This window comes from Miscanthus floridulus, chromosome 7 (assembly GCF_019320115.1).
Source record: "Miscanthus floridulus cultivar M001 chromosome 7, ASM1932011v1, whole genome shotgun sequence".
Taxonomy (NCBI): domain Eukaryota; kingdom Viridiplantae; phylum Streptophyta; class Magnoliopsida; order Poales; family Poaceae; genus Miscanthus; species Miscanthus floridulus.
The window spans coordinates 103522099-103538677 of record NC_089586.1 but is presented as its reverse complement, the minus strand read 5'-3'; the positions used below and the strand labels follow the sequence as shown (position 1 = coordinate 103538677).

Sequence of the window (16579 nt, the reverse complement as noted above, 5' to 3'; positions counted from 1 at the left end):
GGTGGGGCACGACGACGAGCCGGAATTCCAGGCCGCGTCTCTGAAATTTTGTAACCTGCACCACAAAGGTCATTTTCAAAGAAAGCAAAGCATAGTTAAAAAAACTCCCCCCGGATGAAAATTAAGAAATCTAGCTCAGAAGGTCAGAGAGAGTTGAAAATAATACGGAGTACTGCTTTTTCATCCACCAAGGGGTTCCAGATGGCTCACACTCTGATATCGATCGGCCTACCATGCAGGTGCAGTGTTTTCAGAGTATAAGGTTTGGTCATCATCTTTTGTGGTCCCTAGTACGCTTCAGCGTTAACAAGTCCTTCCAGCTGTGGAAGCAGATCATTATCCAAACTCTAGCAACCAAGAATGTTGTTGTCTAGGTGTAAAGGTCCGGTAGTGATGAGAAAACAAAAAGAAAAGAAAAGACGAGTGATGTCCATAGAACCAATGATCGAATACTGTGTCCGAGTGTAAATATAAATAAATTCATATAAGTTTGTCCTAAGCTGAACCTTTTTTTTTTACTTTGACAATCAATATCTAAAATCCAGGTATGTAGATTAGCAACACGAGATACAAACCACTATTAGGTTTCCTATGGAAAATATTTTCATACTAGTATATGACTTTCAAAAAACATTTAATATTTCTACATATTGTGATTGGAGAAATACTTATTAATATAATCTGCACTAAAAATACGAACAACGATCCACTTTGGTATCTATCCAGCCACCTCTCTAGATTTGGTAGAGCTCCATCTGATTCTAATTATCTACGGAAACTGATTCATTGAGAGAAGCGATTCTGTAGTTGAAAATGATACTCTTTGATTATTTAGCATAAACTCTCAAAAGCCTCAATTTATTTTAGAGCACTTCATGAAATCAACAGAGAATATTTCTATGTGAAAAATTGTTTGATAAAGCTCCTACGGGATTCGGCAGAAATAGCAACCGCTGGACAGTAGAGAAACGGCTCTGGAAGCGATATCGATGGGGAGCAGCTTCTGAGCTCTGACCGTTGCGCGAGCAGAAAGAAATGCAGGAGACCAGGGCACCAGGCCGTAGGAAGAAGTGCAGTACTGCCCGCCGTGTTTCCTCACGTCGCAACGACTTCCGCCGCAGAAACGTGACCGTGCGGGGCTGCAGCGCGGGCCGCGTCACGCCCCCACCGGACCGTAGGCCAACGCGCCTGCATGTGCCGACCGCGACCTTTGAGGCGGCTGGCGCTGGGGCCTGGGGCATGATGGGCGCTGGGCGGCGCCACCAACTACCGCGCCGTTGTCGTCAGCCTGCCATTTTCCGTTGCCCTGCCTCCAACCACGTCACCATCCAATCCACTGCCGTTTTTTTTAATTTCGTGGTGGAACCATGGTGTTTGGAATTTTGGATACGGCCAGCGAAAGGAGTTCAAATGATTGGCTTCGGCTGCAGATAGGAGTGAGGAGCTAATAAATCCACTCTCATTAAACATTTTTAATAATAAAGTATATAAAAAGTTATCGGCAGGATTAGTTTAGTTTAGTGGTCGAGCGCAGCCACTGCCTGGCTCGCGTACTTGGGGCGGTGCTGGTTGTTCGGTCATGCTAATGACTGGCTCTGCTTCAATTCCCTGCTTCCGTAGCTACCGACTCAGCTTTGTTCGCAGTTCACAGAGCAAAAGGGGGCAAACTGGCAGAAGAGACAGGTCAGGCGATGAGCTTATTTGGAGAAGGTGCAAACAGGCAGGTTGGAAAACTGGGGTGCAAATTAGCTACAAAGTAGTACGAACCATGCAGGCGAAGACAACCGAATTATACCTGTCGATTCTTTTTCGTTCTCTCCATTCCAAAAGTCGAGATGCCAGTAGTATCCACTGCCAGCCAAACTGCCAGCGACCAATGCTGTCCTTGTTGTATGATTCGAGATTAGGAGTAACTATTATTCTCTATCAACTAGCTGATACTACAGCCCTGCATGCATGATTTGCTTTGCTTTTCTGGGGCGAGCGAGAGCATGCGGATGCGGACGACGTCCCCGCTGGTCGCCCCTTTCCTGTCTCCATGGCTCATGCTCGCTCTCGCTCTCGCTCCGTGAGATGGGACCGTGCCGTGATCTTCCGTAGCTTCTGAATGTTAGCGTGCGGTGCGGCGTGGCTGGTTCGGCTGTTCGGCACCCGGGTTTTCGCGCAAATTCAGAGACGGCGGCTAGCTTTTGGGGGGAACCTGGAACCGCCGCGGCGCCGCCCAGAAAATGGAAAACGAGGCCTTCTGTTGATGATTGTTGATAGAATGCGACGGCTCAGCGATTTCTCCTCGGCGTCCAGATGCTTCGGGCCGTTCTTATCGTAGTCGCATTCAGTGCTCTGCAAGGTGCTCGCCCAAACTTGCAGCTTCAATACAGTACAATGTACTGCTCTGCTTTTTATTATTGAATGAGGCCTCATGCATACGTGCACAAGAATTTCACAGAAGTTCAATTTCATAGAAAAAACGCAGGAATATGAAAAAAATCCCGCATTCCAAACAGACCCTTATATTCGTGCACACTATTGGCTGCATGCTAAAATTGTTACCGAGGTTGATGAAAGCCTCTTATTTATGAATTAATGGATGGGGACATCTTTAAAATGCAGAAATTTCACGAGAATCAATTTATTTTTACAACAAAAACACAGGACAATCCAAGTAAGATCTCATTTCACTTATTACTCCTGTTAGGAAATAGGAATACCCAACCCTAAAATCTTGGAGGCTTTTACATGTATGCCATTAAAAAAGTTTGTAATTACACACAAGTCATTACAAAATTTGACCGCACATGAGTGCCATCGTTCTGAACTTCTTTGCTCTTCAAGCCATTCCGTCGGTGTTCCATTCGTTTTTCACCGTTTGGAGTCCTGATGAGTGGGTCCAGTCAGTCAAAACATCTATAATACCCCTCTCATCCCTATTCTCTCTCTCAAACTCTCTCTCTCTCATCCGCGTCTCTTCGGCAGCAAATCGCACAGGCAACAACAGCGGTCATCAGCGGCCGGTGGACGCGCATCCGCATGCTCGGGCGCGGTGGTGTCGCTCGCCGCCGACGAAGCCTCGGGGCGCGCTCTTCGCGGTCAAGTCCGCGCCCGCGGGGACGGCGGCGGCCGAGCACCTACGGCGCCGAGGGGGGCATCATGTCCGCGCTCCGGTCCCCCGCACGTCGTCCCCTGCCTGGGCGTCCGCGCCGCGCCACCGCCTGCCCCCTCGTCGTCCGGCATCTCCTCCTCTCGCGTCCGCGCTCGGCGGAGCTCGTGCTCGCGCTTGCAGCCGGTAGAGCCCCGCTCGGCGGAGCTCGTGCCTGCGCTCGCGTCCGCGGCCGACGGAGCTCGCGCTCGAGCTCGTGGCCGCCATCCCCTCCGTCAGCGGCGGCGTCGTCCACGCCCGGCCTCGCGCTCGCGCTCGCGGCCGCCATCCCCTCCGCCCGCTGCCCAAGTCGCTCTCGGGCCTCTTCCAACACACGATGTCCGGGGACATCGCGTACGCCGCCTTTGACCCGGTCGCCCCGGTCCCCGCGGGCCACCACCACGCTGGCAAGCAGCTGGTCCCGGACCCCACCTTCGTCGCCTTCTTCGATGAGCCCGTGGCAGTGCTCGCCTCCACCCGGGGCCTCGTCTGCCTCCGCGGCGCCGTCTCCGCCGCCTACTACGTCGCCAACCCGGCCACCTTCGCCCACGAACGCCTCCCGTCGCCATCTTGCGACCACGGTGACCCGCCGTCGTCATCGCCTTCGACCTCGACCCGCGCGACTCCGACCCCGAGCGCGGCGCCGATGCCGTCCTCTACGCCCTGGAGTACAAGCCGTTCTACTGCCACTACCACGTCGCCGTCGCTTTCCCCGTCGGGGACGGCATCTACGCCTTCGAGTCCTTCTCGTCCTGGGCGTGGAAGTGGACCATGGGCGCGGATGTCGCCGATGCCGACACCGTCGTGCCGCGATCCGGGGTCGGCGTGCTCGGATGCGCGTTCTGGCGCACCACCTTGGGCCCGTTGCTCTGCTACGAGCCCGTCTCGTGCTGCATCGACCTCGTCCCGGCGCCGGATGAGAGAGAGAGTTTGAGAGAGAGGATAGTGACAAGAGGGGTATTATGGACGTTTTGACTGACCGGACCCACTTGTCAGGACTCCAAACGGTGAAAAACTAATAGAACACCGATTGAATGGCTTGGAGAGCAAAGAAGTTCAGAACGATGGCACTCGTGTACGATCAATTTTTTTAATGATTTGTATGTAATTACGGAAAAGCCTCAAAATCTTGGCTTCGCTGCTGCCTGCTCCTCCCGTCGACTAATCACTAGACAAGAGCTACATGGCAAGTCTCCAGCCTACTGGGCCACCCAATCTGGACCGTCTTCCTTGTTCTGGTGGGCTTTGCTCCTCCTTTGCAGCCCGGCCCAACTTGTACAGACGCCTGCGTCCTTCATCCGTGGCCTGGTCTGCTTCTTCTTCCTTGTCCTTCGCTCAACGCGGCAGGGTGCATGGGGCACGGCCCTAGCTCTTCCGGTATTCCAAGTGCCCTTGGTGGCCATACGGGATGCAGATTCAGTGACTTTCCTTCGTAAAGTCACGTTGTAACTTTCCCTATGCTATCCATCGTCCAATCAAGATCCAACGAGGGAGATCGATTCAAGGCCTGTGACTTGTTGCTTCTTTCACGCGAACGCCCCTGCACGGCCGCACAACTGGATTGAAGACTCGAAAGCTCCAAGCTCCGCGGCTCCGCGTGCGCCTCGTCGGACAGCAGGCGGCAATGCCGCGCGGGCACGTACTAGCGCAGGCTTAGCTTTAACGTCGCCCAAGCGGCGTCCAAGTCCCCGCGCTGGCAGCTCCACTCGCCGTGCCGACCTTCGCACCGGCCGCGAACACTCGCCGCATCCCGTGCTCGCGACGGCCGCCGGTTGCCGCACCCTGTGCCCACGCCGGCCGGCCGCTCGCCACGCCGCCCTGCGCGCTGGCCTCCGCGGTGGCGGCACGCGACAGTGCTGGCTGCGAGCTCGCCGCGCCGCCCTCCGCGGTGGCGGCGCGCGCTCGCCGCATCCCATGTCCGCGACAGCCGCGCGCTCGCCGTGTCCGCGACGGTAGCCGCTCGCCGTGCAGCCCTCTGTGGCGGCCTCACGCGCTCGCCGCATGCCGTGCCCGAGATGGCCGCCCGCTCGCCGTGTTGTGCCCACGCCGGCCGGCTGCTCGCCACGCCGCCCCACACGCTGGCAATGCACGCACACAGCGTTGGCCGTGATGCGTGAGCTCGCCATGCCGGCCGCGCACGCTCGCAGCGTTGGCCGCAGGCCTCCCGCTTTGCACGCCGCCAACGGGACGCAGCAGGGAGGAGGTCCGGACGAACACCCTCGCCTCGGGTCGCGTCGAGGTCGCGTGGGAGAACACGGGTCCCCGCGGCCCCTGCTCAGCCCACGTGAGCTTGTCTCCAGGGGGCTCATCTCCAGCGTGGTTGCAGCGAGCGACGACGGACGGTGGCGCTGTTGTCGACGCCGCCGGCGCCCAGACTGCTATCGTGTCTTGCCGCGATGCTGCCGAGCCAAGCTTGGAGTGGGCCTTCCTCTCCTAGCGCGAGGGCTTGTGCGGGCAAGCCCCGCCGAGGATGGCACGGCGACGTTCGAGGCCATCGCGGGCAGGCCCCATAGGAGCGCGGCGCGGCGGCGCGTGAAGCCAACGCGGAGAGGCGTGCTTGCCTAAGTAAAATATTGATACTTTATGTTTGATTGGACGTGAGCCGTCGGATCCGTGTTAAACGGTGGATAGAGGTGCGAACGTTACGACGTGACTTTCCAGAAGAAAGTTACTGAATCCGCGTCCGGCCATACGACGATGGGAGCTGACCAGGATTCAGGCCGTGAGCCTGTACAGTATGGTTCGGGGCTTCGGGCGGGACAACCAAACTCCGACCAGCCTTCGGGGTCGTTTGGTACGCCGCTGGCCCGCTGGCCGCTGCTGTGGCCGTCGACTCGACGGCGCCTACCCTCGTGCCTGTTCCCAGCCGAAGGTACGGATGCTTTCATATAATAGGGCTAAATTGATTTTGCGCACTATGTTCCCGGACACCAGAAATATCCCCTTTTGGTCTCTAAAACCCTGCGCACACTGTTACAGATGCAGGATGAAGCATCTGGATGAGCCGCTCACAACTCACATCCACATCCGGTGAAAGCATCATCTCCCATGCTGTTTCTGTTGCCACTCGAGAATCGCTGAACGGAGCGCCTTGTTTGGGGTGAGCTTGCGGTGTGCAAGTCTCAGGTTTGTCATCGGCGATGTGCTGGCGCTGTCAAGCCACCCCCTGATGGCTTCGGCTTCATATGTGAACCCATCTGCCGCCATGTGGGGGTCACTCATCACCTCCTGTCCACCATTGCATCAGATAATCAGGGGGTAAATTCAGAATTCAACTGCTTCAGTATCAAGCATCTAAACCGTTATTATTGGCACATTATTGAATCAATACGACATTTTGTACTGTGGATTCGGTGAACTACCTGAAAAATTGGACAGATGAAGTACGATGGAGGCGAAGCATCTTCTGACGATGATGCAAATTGAGATGGCCCGGTGGTCAAGCAAGCGGCTTTCATCAGTCGCTTGACCTCCTCCCATACTTCCCCTGCGAGATCTGGCTGGCGCCCCGAGCCCAAGGTGATGCATCTAAGCCCAAGATGTGCCATCTGGTTGGCCTGCACAAAAGGCCACTCCCCTGTGGAGGTGTCAATGATTGAATGCAAGTTCCCTTCCTCCATTGCTTCTTCCACTATTTCACCAATCCCTTGTAGTGATCTCCCTGTCAATAGGCGAAGGATGATAATGCCGAATGAGTTCACATCGGACCACAACATGAGCTCCACTGCTGACTTGAATTCACCCTGGTCCATATAGCAGAGTGTTCCCTTATGGTTCTCTTTAGGGTGACTTTGCAGACTGGTGGTTGTTATATCAGGTTCTCCAAGAAAGTAGCAGATGCCCAAGCCTCCCAGCTTGCTGACGAAATTGGCATCAAGGAGAATGTTTCCCAGATTTAGATCACCATGAACAATTGGATAAGGCTTGTGTGAGTGGATGAAAGCCAAAGCTGAGCATATCTCCCCAATGATCCTTGTGCGCGCCTTCCATGTCAGAGGTGGCATGTTTTTCTTGCATGAGATCCAATCCTCAAGACTACCATTTGGGAGGAATTCGTACACCAGTGCAAAATCGTCAGGACATACTCCTACCAGTGTGACAATGTTAGGATGCCTCACTCTACTGAGGACAGCAACCTGCAGGAGTCAATAGTGATGCCACAGATGCAACAATAGATATGTCACTGCTCATTCGGAAAAAAGGGTGCTATAGAATTAAAGGGAAGCGATGCCAACTACCTCTTGATAAAATCTCGCCTGTCCTTTTAAGCTTCGCGGATGGAACAACTTTATTGCTACATTTGTGTTGCGGACGAAACCTTTATAGATGCTTGCAAATCCATCTTCGCCAATCTTGAATTCTGCATCAAATCCTTTGGTTGCTTTCTGCAGCTCGACAATTGAGAACTCAGTGTTCGGAGTTTCAGTTGTCACTAAAGCTCTTTGCTTGTTCTTTTGGTGTAACGCTTTGGCTTTCATTACTGCAGTGTCTCTCTCATGCAGTAGCTTGTCATACTTTGCTTGGAGCTCTTGGAGAAGCTGTTTGCTGCTGGCAAGCTTTTCTTCATGAACCTTCACGGCGGACTTTATCTCAGTCATATGTTTGCCATGTATCTCATGTAGCTTTCTTTTGATGCTTGAATTTCTTCCTTCTGTCTTGTCATTGTCTCCTCCATTATTTCCTGTTTTTTCACCTGATGTATGTGCTGATGCTCCAGGTCTTTAATCTGTAATAGCAATCAGCGTTTTCATGACCACCTGTTATTTGTATTAAGGACCAATGATGCAGAAAAGGAAGAAGTAAACATACCCTCTGAAGATATGAGAGCTGATCTCTTTCAGCTTTTCTTCTTCTGTTAGTTTCTTCAGACGTATCCTTTTCAAAAGATCAGTCATATATTCTGAACAATGTTCAACAATACACTGAAACTTAATAATATACTGTCAAACTTACAACTTGCTCCAGTTTGAGCTTCTGCTCTTTTAAATCTTGTAAGTCATGATACAGTTTATCTCGTTGCCTCTTTATTTCTTCAATCTCTGTCCTTTGTCTTGCTACCTTCTCCTCCATATATTCCCTCTGTGCCTTCTCATTCTGGAGCAAACTCTCAACCTCTTTAACCTGTATAAGAATACTTTACATCTTGTAACACATGCTTCCTTAGTTGAACCATAAACTCCTGAAGTCCTGATGCAATGCACTTACTCTTTGAAGTGTCGAAAGCAGATCCATTTTGATTTTTTGGTGTTTCTTAGATTCCTCACTTGATTGTTTTATAAAATGATCAGTAATTTCTTCCACGTGATCTTTTGCAGCTGACTTAATTTGTGTTATACGTTGTTCAAGTATAAGCTTACGCTTATCGGAATCCTGTATTTTATCAGATAATGTGCATCGTTGTCTCCTCATTTCATCAATCTCCAGCCTTTGTCTAGCAAGTGTCTTCTCAATTTCTTTTCGCTGGTTCACCTCGTGAAGATATGAATCTTCCAATTCTTTAATCTGCAAGGAGATTTTGCCATTTTGGTCATACTGGACCTAAATGAGTAATCAATTATAGCAGGTGCTTTAGTAGTGTGTGATGTTCAATACAATGGTTAGATGGTCTACTTATTACTGTGCTTTACATATAATGCAAGCTGCAGTGTGAATGTGAACCCATAAAACAAAGCTTACTCTTTGAAGTGCTGAAAGCAGGTCCATTTCAGCTTTCTGGATTTTGTTGGATTCATCGTCAGCTTCCTTTAACAACTTAGCTTCAGTACATGAATCTTGAAGCTTCTCATACTTTTCTTCATCTACACTGGGTTCGTCTTCCTGTATGATACCATCCGATTATTTTGGTGTTTCCATATCGAGTAATAGCATTACCATCTGCTTAATACTACACATACCTGATTATATGCTGATGCTAGCAACAAGTAGACACTATCAGGTTCTTGAGTTGTAAAATGCGCCACTGGTGTTGTTTTGTGTGTATCACCAATAACTGAAGGTAGAGCAGCAGTTTCGGAGAAGCTGACCGCATCATCAGTTCCTGATGATCCGTAAACTATCATTCCCCAATCTGGAGTTATCATTGCAGTGAAAAATCAGTGTGACTACCTTCAAAAGAAAATTCAACCGCATGGGTGCATGGCTGAAAGCAGCTTCATTTTGCTCACATAAGAAACTGCTCCTTTTTGTAGACACATACCGCACGTGAGTATGGGTGTCTTTTCATGATCTAAAAATGGTTGGTTTAATCTGTGGCATCTATGTAAACCCATTAAATTGTTGCAGTGTTTGGGTGCAAACCCTAGGTTTCATTTATCATATTACTTTGAGCATAGGTAAATAATACAATTTATTACAAACATACATAAGTTGTAATGTCTTGAATTTATTTGTAAACACCACTGATGCCTAAAATTCATGTTAGATGACTTTAGAACTAAATTTCAAATCTCTTAGGCGTTCTATGGAACTTTTATATGGGAGCATATAATATTTTAACTAAATATTTGAGTCCAAAGAACTACAGAACTTTTTTTTTCAAGTTACATCCTGTCTATATATTTAGGATAGTCACCTCCAAAAAGATAATCCCATTCAGTCATTTTTGTTGCAGCCGATGAGCTTAAAATGTATCCTTTGTGGCTTGATTCTTCGTATTCCAACTCAGTTAGTGCCATTGATCCCATTTGACTTGAAATGCTGTACGCTGGTGACAGTGGTTCATTGCTTTTTTCAGGTGATGGAAGTATTGCAGGAAGGCTTTCCTTTGCTTCCCTGTAAGTGTTGATATGCTTGGTTAACAATATTTCAGCATTTGCAACCCTACTGCACTGAATTTAATGCTGACTATATTTTGAACTGGGACAATCAGGGGAAGAATTCTTGTTAAGGACACAGCAGATTTGGTTACCAGCTGAAATGAAATGTACTGTTTGTAGATTTAGAAGTCTGGAAGTCCTAAAATTTCAGGTGTCAACTGAACCTCGCCCTTTACCTGGTACATATCAAATGACCTTTACAAGTAAACCACATCTTGCATGATGGAGCTGCTGTCTTCATAAGCTTGAGTGCTGTCTTTGACTTTGGTGTGTTCATCTCTCTACAGTTTGAGAGCATCTGTTAGAATGTGTGATTACGAGGTATGCTCTTAAGAAACAGCCTGGTCTAAGCATGCTAGCTTCCTATGCATTTCTTGGAAGAAGAGAAAATAAAATATTCTGTTACTACTATCAGATAACCGGCTTCTAAGAAAACTTTTAAGTATCTCAGGTCCTTAAGTTCGAGAGAGTATGGTGATGTTCTCGTTAACCATTCAGAATACTAGAAGTGAGATGCATAGTCATCTTATATGTGCATCCAGTTTAAGGAAATAGGGTGATGGCAAACACTAGATTAGGTTAGTTTGATCCATACTTATAGAAGTGTCGGTCTGCAGCTGCTCCCATGACAAGCTCGGTTATGTTATGAAGGGAAATGAGCTCCTCAAGTCCTTCAGCTACATTATCCGTCTCAATTATTACTTTCGCACAACCAACCTGAAACATTAGAATTTCATGTTCATCTTGTTGAATTCATTTAGTGACGAACATTGCCAAAGTGAAAATTGCAGGTTTTGCAGCAAATTTGTGTGGGCGGAATTGCACCTCTAGATCTTCCCCTGTGCATTTTGCTATTTGCACATACATATCTAGGCTCATCTCTGCCTTTGCTCGCTTCTGCTTTCTGTACTCCTTGATTTCTTCTGGTTTCATGCTGGTACGACCCCTCTCTGAAATGTAACAGAAATCACAAGCTGTTGGTTATGTGCCCGTTTGGCATAGGTCAAGCTTCGAGAGTTTTTGAAGCTAGGGATAAACCAGCAGGAGCTGACCAATGGCATGCCATTGAAGGCCTAGGTTGCCACCCAAATCTGGAAAGAAAAAAAAGGCTAATTTGCAAATTTCCATCATTTGTGCCAATTAACAAGGCCTTTGATGAACCATCTCTCAGTTTTTGTCCTAAGTCCAACCCTGACGACTAGCTCCAAAAAAAAATCTTGGAGCTGGGGCTAAGCAATTTTGATATTGAATTGAACAAATATGTTTAAACCACTTTATTTTATCCTATAAACTTCAAATCATACATGGGCCTTGGAAACAAGCACTGTATTTCATGAATAGCCTGTTCGTTTCAGCTGAAACGATTCTGGCTGGTTTGGTGTGAGAGAAAAATATTGTTCTGGCTTATAATCCACGATCGTTTACGACCAAGTGAACAGGCTTCCCGTTCCCTCTCTTTCCTCAGCAATTAGACATAATAACTGAGCATCGTGATGCTTCTGCAATCTCGTCTTCTGGTTGCACAACACTCCTCTCTGCTCTTATTAGCGACCATAGAGGGAGCCGAAAACTTACTCTGGGCGATCGCTGGCGCAGGGCTATGGCACATGAGCTATCACAACCTCGGATCCGTCCTTGACCAAATTGTGCAGCGCCCACAGCAGGGTGCTCCTCCCGTCGCTGACCTCTTCGGGCACCGCGACGAACACCCTGTGCCCGGTCCGCCTGGCTCCGCTCGTCCAGCTCGTCCTGCAGGGAGCCCGCCGACGAGGTGGCGGGGCTGCACCGTGCGCTCCACAGCGGCTCCCACGTCTCGTGCTCTCCCACGCCCCCCTCCTCCATTTGCTTGCCGCTTCTCTATGATCGAAGAGACGCTGGAGCTCGATCAGGTGGTGTGACTTCGTTGGCCGTAGTACCCTGTATATGAGTACATCTGTAGTGAAAATGGGATGCCAGAAGGAAAAGGGACGTGGCGTATCCACCCCATCGGATGACGAGTCACGGCGCGCGCGAGATTGTGTATTGCTGCATTGACCCGCCGCGCCAATTAACTACCCCAAAGTCGTCGCCACTTGCCCCACGTTGCACCAGGAAACTACGTAGGACTGCACCCACATCAGCAGCAGTACGTACGTGGCACGTACGTACGTACTGCTGCTGATGCTGGCATGGTTCATGGTTTGCGTGTGAACCCAGCGAGCCGAGTTATTAAACTAGCAATCAAACCGACGACCCGGCGTTGGCCCGTTACAAGTCTGTGTGTGTTTCTAGAGCTGCAAATTCCTGTGATTGTTCATGAACCACCCGCCCTGCTCTTGCAAGTTGCAACAATATTTCATTCACCAAAGAAGAAAGTTGCAACAATATTTTGACCCCTCACACGAGTCAGTCGCGCGGCAGAGATGTGTAGCCAAACGCGGACATCCCACCAAAATACTCTCCTATGTCAAATTTCCAGGGAGACAGGCCAGCCTTTTGGGGCTTTGCCGCGTTGGGCAGCGAGCGTGGACTTGCCGGCCCACGAAACCTCAATCCAGACTCACCACGGTTTCAAGCTGATGATGAAGGAACCCTATTGGTTCAGAGCGCTGCAGCATGGTCAGTTCCAGCGACGCTGCCGCCGCTGCTGTTCCCACTCGAGGATCAGCCGAACGGAGACTCCTGTTTGGGGTCAGCTCGTTGTGATCGAGTCTCAGATTCGTCATCGGTGAGGTGTCGCGCCCGCTGTTGAGCCACGCCCTGATCGCTTCGCCTTCGTAGGTGAACCCGTCTGCCGCGATAGTGGGGGATCTTCCATCACGTCCTGCAGAATTCACCATCCAGGAAACGGAACTTGTGAACCTTGTTCGCGTCTCAGACTCAGAACCGTCATCTAATGTTGCACAGTAGTAAAGCTACTGCCTCTGCCTGTCGTTTCACTCACATGGTTGATTGGGCACACAAAGTGCGATGGCGCCGGAGCGTCGTCTGATGCAGACACCCGGCTCTTCCGGCGCAAGTCCTCAGCTTCAGTTAACGCGGCGTCTCGCTCGTGCTGCAGCTCCAATTTGTCTGCTTCAAGTATCTCGAGGATGCACTTGCTGGCCACCAGGCGCCAGCTGCTCTTCCTGAGCCTTTCTAGCACGATTCAACTCGGTTATTTGCTGCTTCAGCTCCTGCGCATCATCCAGCTCGCTGTAAACCGCTTCGAGCTATCCTAGTATTTCTTGAACCTTCTGTCTCCCCCGCAGGAGAAGCTCCTGGGCTGCTTGCGACCTCTTTATCTCGCGTTGATGCAGTATCTGCAGCTTGTCTTTGAAGTTTGAACACGCATTGCAGTCTCAATTGTTAATTCTCCAAACAAATATTTACCTTCTTCATAGCACAAAATATATTCACGTTGGCTTCAAGACGAGCGGCAACGGCAAGAACCCGTTCACCGGGCGATGGTGGCGTTGCAAAAATATTTCTGCCTCCTTGCCTAATTGACAGGTGGGCTTAACAAATTTACTTCAGCGATAACAATCTCTTAAAAAGCCAAGAAAATGACTGTCTATATCCAGCCAGCTAATGACCAAGTTGGCTGAACCTCACCTAGTACATACGAGGTGTCCTTTGCATGTGAACCACATGTTGCATGAATTGCTTGCTGCGTCCATCAGTCTGAGTGCTATCTTGGACAAGGGGCGGCTCCAGGAAAATAAAGCACTGGCGTCACCGTTCACAAACTATCAATACTACTCACTTATTCCCTTCCACAGTAGCATGGTAGTAGCATGGTTTTCAGGCATACATATTTAACAGTCAAATTCTACAGCTATGTTTATATGTTAGTTATTAGCAAAAAAAAATATAAGTAGTCCTGATGCAGTGTAAGTAGCTTTCCTAACTGTATTTCCATGATATTTTCTATTTATCAACATGAACACTAAGACATATATCTTGTCTGCAAATGAAGCCGGGTAGTCGACCATCTCCTTTTGTTATGAGTAATGTTTTTAAACAGCATATTAGATCAACTTTTGTAGTGTAGGACTGTAAGATTATACTCTGATAATAGCATTGTAGTAACCACCTAAAACAGGAACTAACCTATGGAATCTGAAGTTTCTGCCAGTGACTTTGTTCTTATTTACCGTTATAACATAAACAATTGTTGTCATGTATATTCAGCTCTCTTCATGTCATCTCTGCTCCAGTTTAAATTTGTAATAGGTAGACAGGTATATGATCATTTTACAATGTTTTGCAGCTCTGATCTAACAAAGTGTGGCATATGAGATTGTCATACATACTTTGAGTAGCAGTTCATCTGCTGCTGCTCCCACCACAAGCTTGGCTATGCCGTAATGGGCGATAAGCTCCTCAAGCCCTTTGGCAACATCATCCTTCTCAATTATTACTTCCTCACAACTAATCTGCAAAATAACAATGACAGCAATGTAGTGGAATTAGCCAATTAGGTGCACTTGAATCATATGTTTGTGCAATATGTTTTTTCATTGTTTTGTAGTTTTTAGATAAAGGCATCGTTGTTTTGCATACTACACTAAGTAGTTTATTTGAAAATAAGGAGGGGGTTACAGAGATGTGGATCGAACCTTTCGTCGTTTACACATCATTTCATATTCAGGGAGTTTCTTCTCTGCCTTCTCTCGCCCCTTGTTTGAATTTGTCCTGGTACTGTCAGTTTTTATCCCCACTGAAACAACAGAGACAAATTCGTTGGGACTCAAAAGGTTCTGAAGCAGACCTTTTCTCCTGAAGCAAGTGTATGGATCAAGGTGGAATGCCTCGCGCCTGAGTTTTTCTTATGCTTTGTTCGGTTGCAAATCAATCCAAGGGGATTGGAGGGGATATCCCTAGCAAGACAAAATCCCCTCCAACCCCCATAGATTGGGGAATAACCAAATAAGGCCTTAGGGCACGTTCGTTTCACACGGAATGGAATGCCGGAACGGATCCGGTCAGGAACGTTGATGTATTTTATACGGGCCAACAAGCGCCAGGAAGCGTTCTGGCCGGGAATCAGCCTAAACGAACGAGCCTTTAATGTTTTTTGAATCCATGTAAGCTATTGTTTGGATGTTGTCGGATTCACCTCAATCCACATGTTTTGGGGTGGATGGGGGTGCAATTTAGTTCAAGTTCCACTCCAGTTCACCCCAACCCATATGGATTGATGCGAATCCGACTACATCCAAAAAAAAAGACCTAAACATCTTTTGAGTTCCACTGCCCTTTCACATTTTTCTATGGAATATCAGATGCCATCAACTAATTTTACGAATTTATAATGTTAGTTGATGGTATCAATTGTACAGTTCTATTAAACAGAATCCGACAAACCCTAAACCCTAGATCCTAAACATCTTTTGAGTTCCACTGCCCTTTCACATTTTTCTATGGAATATCAGATGTCATCAACTGATTTTACGAATTTACAATGTTAGTTAATGGTATCGATCGTACAGTTCTATTAAACAGAATCAACAATTTCATGATTTTAATAATTATGATTCTAGATTTGCGATTCTAGAGTTCAGCATCGCGATTTTAAAAGTGAAACCCAAAGTCATGGGCCGATTACTCGGTGCTGGGAGAAAGAAGATCCGTTGACATCAACCAAAAATAACGCAATTGGTACTGGTACTTGCCTGCTGAGATCGCTACTTGTGAGGGACGGTGTACACGGGCTATGACGATTGTGGCGCCATCTTTGGCCAGGTTCTGGAGCGCCCACAGGAAGGCGCTCCTCCCGTTCTACTCGGCGACGGCCACGAAAACCTTGTCCCCTACCGGCCCACTAGCCTCCCTGTACTCAGCCTACTCGGCTGCGCGGTCCATGTCCCCGGCGGCGTTCCTCGACGTCCTGCTCACTCCTTTTTTTTTTGAAACTCTCACTCGAAGACTGAAGTGGAAGGGTGCGAGTAGGGACGAAAACGGATCGGATACGGACAGGATATCACCGATATTATATTTGTTTTCGTATTTCTATCCGGATTCGAATTCGAATACGGATAATGTCAACTATGTCGGATATGATACGATTGGATATCGACATCATAAATATGCGATTTGAGTATTCGGATACGAATACGGTATCAGGATGTTGGATATCCGGACTCGGATACGGACAGATCTCAACCCCTCTAAACAGATTTGGTTTCGAATACAGGTCGGAAAATATCCGTACCGTTTTCATCCCTAGGTGTGAGCGGGTGAGGTTATTACGGGTGTGGTTGGTTCACTTTCTCGCCAAGACTGGCTAACAAAACTATCGTACAAGCGACCTATGTTTTGGTTGGCTGTACTGTCTAAGTCTGACTAAAAATCGATGTATTTGGTTGTTTGATTTAGTTTGCATAGAATCACCTCTTTCTTCAACCGGTAAATTTACCCTCTTTGAGGACTTCAATCGAATAGGTAGTGGGCATGCTCGCGAGCACCTCGGCGAACGAGCACGACCCAAGGCCGCGACAGTTCAGGCCGAAAGCTCGGCTGGATCTGTCGGGCCTCCAGTTTCTTCCTCTTGCCACGGCATCCTCTACCTCCTTCCATGGCGGACTCTAAAGGATGTCCACGAGCGGCACGGCTGCCGAGCGAGCCCAAGGCCGTGACGCCGCCGCGCCACGCAGAGGTGGCAGAG

At 48.7% G+C, this 16579-nt stretch overlaps 1 pseudogene; it reads right to left on the bottom strand.

Annotated features, from left to right (window-relative positions):
• Window positions 1–6486: 6486 nt before the first annotated feature.
• LOC136464070 (U-box domain-containing protein 33-like) lies at window positions 6487–11726 on the bottom strand (annotated as a pseudogene).
• Window positions 11727–16579: the final 4853 nt, after the last annotated feature.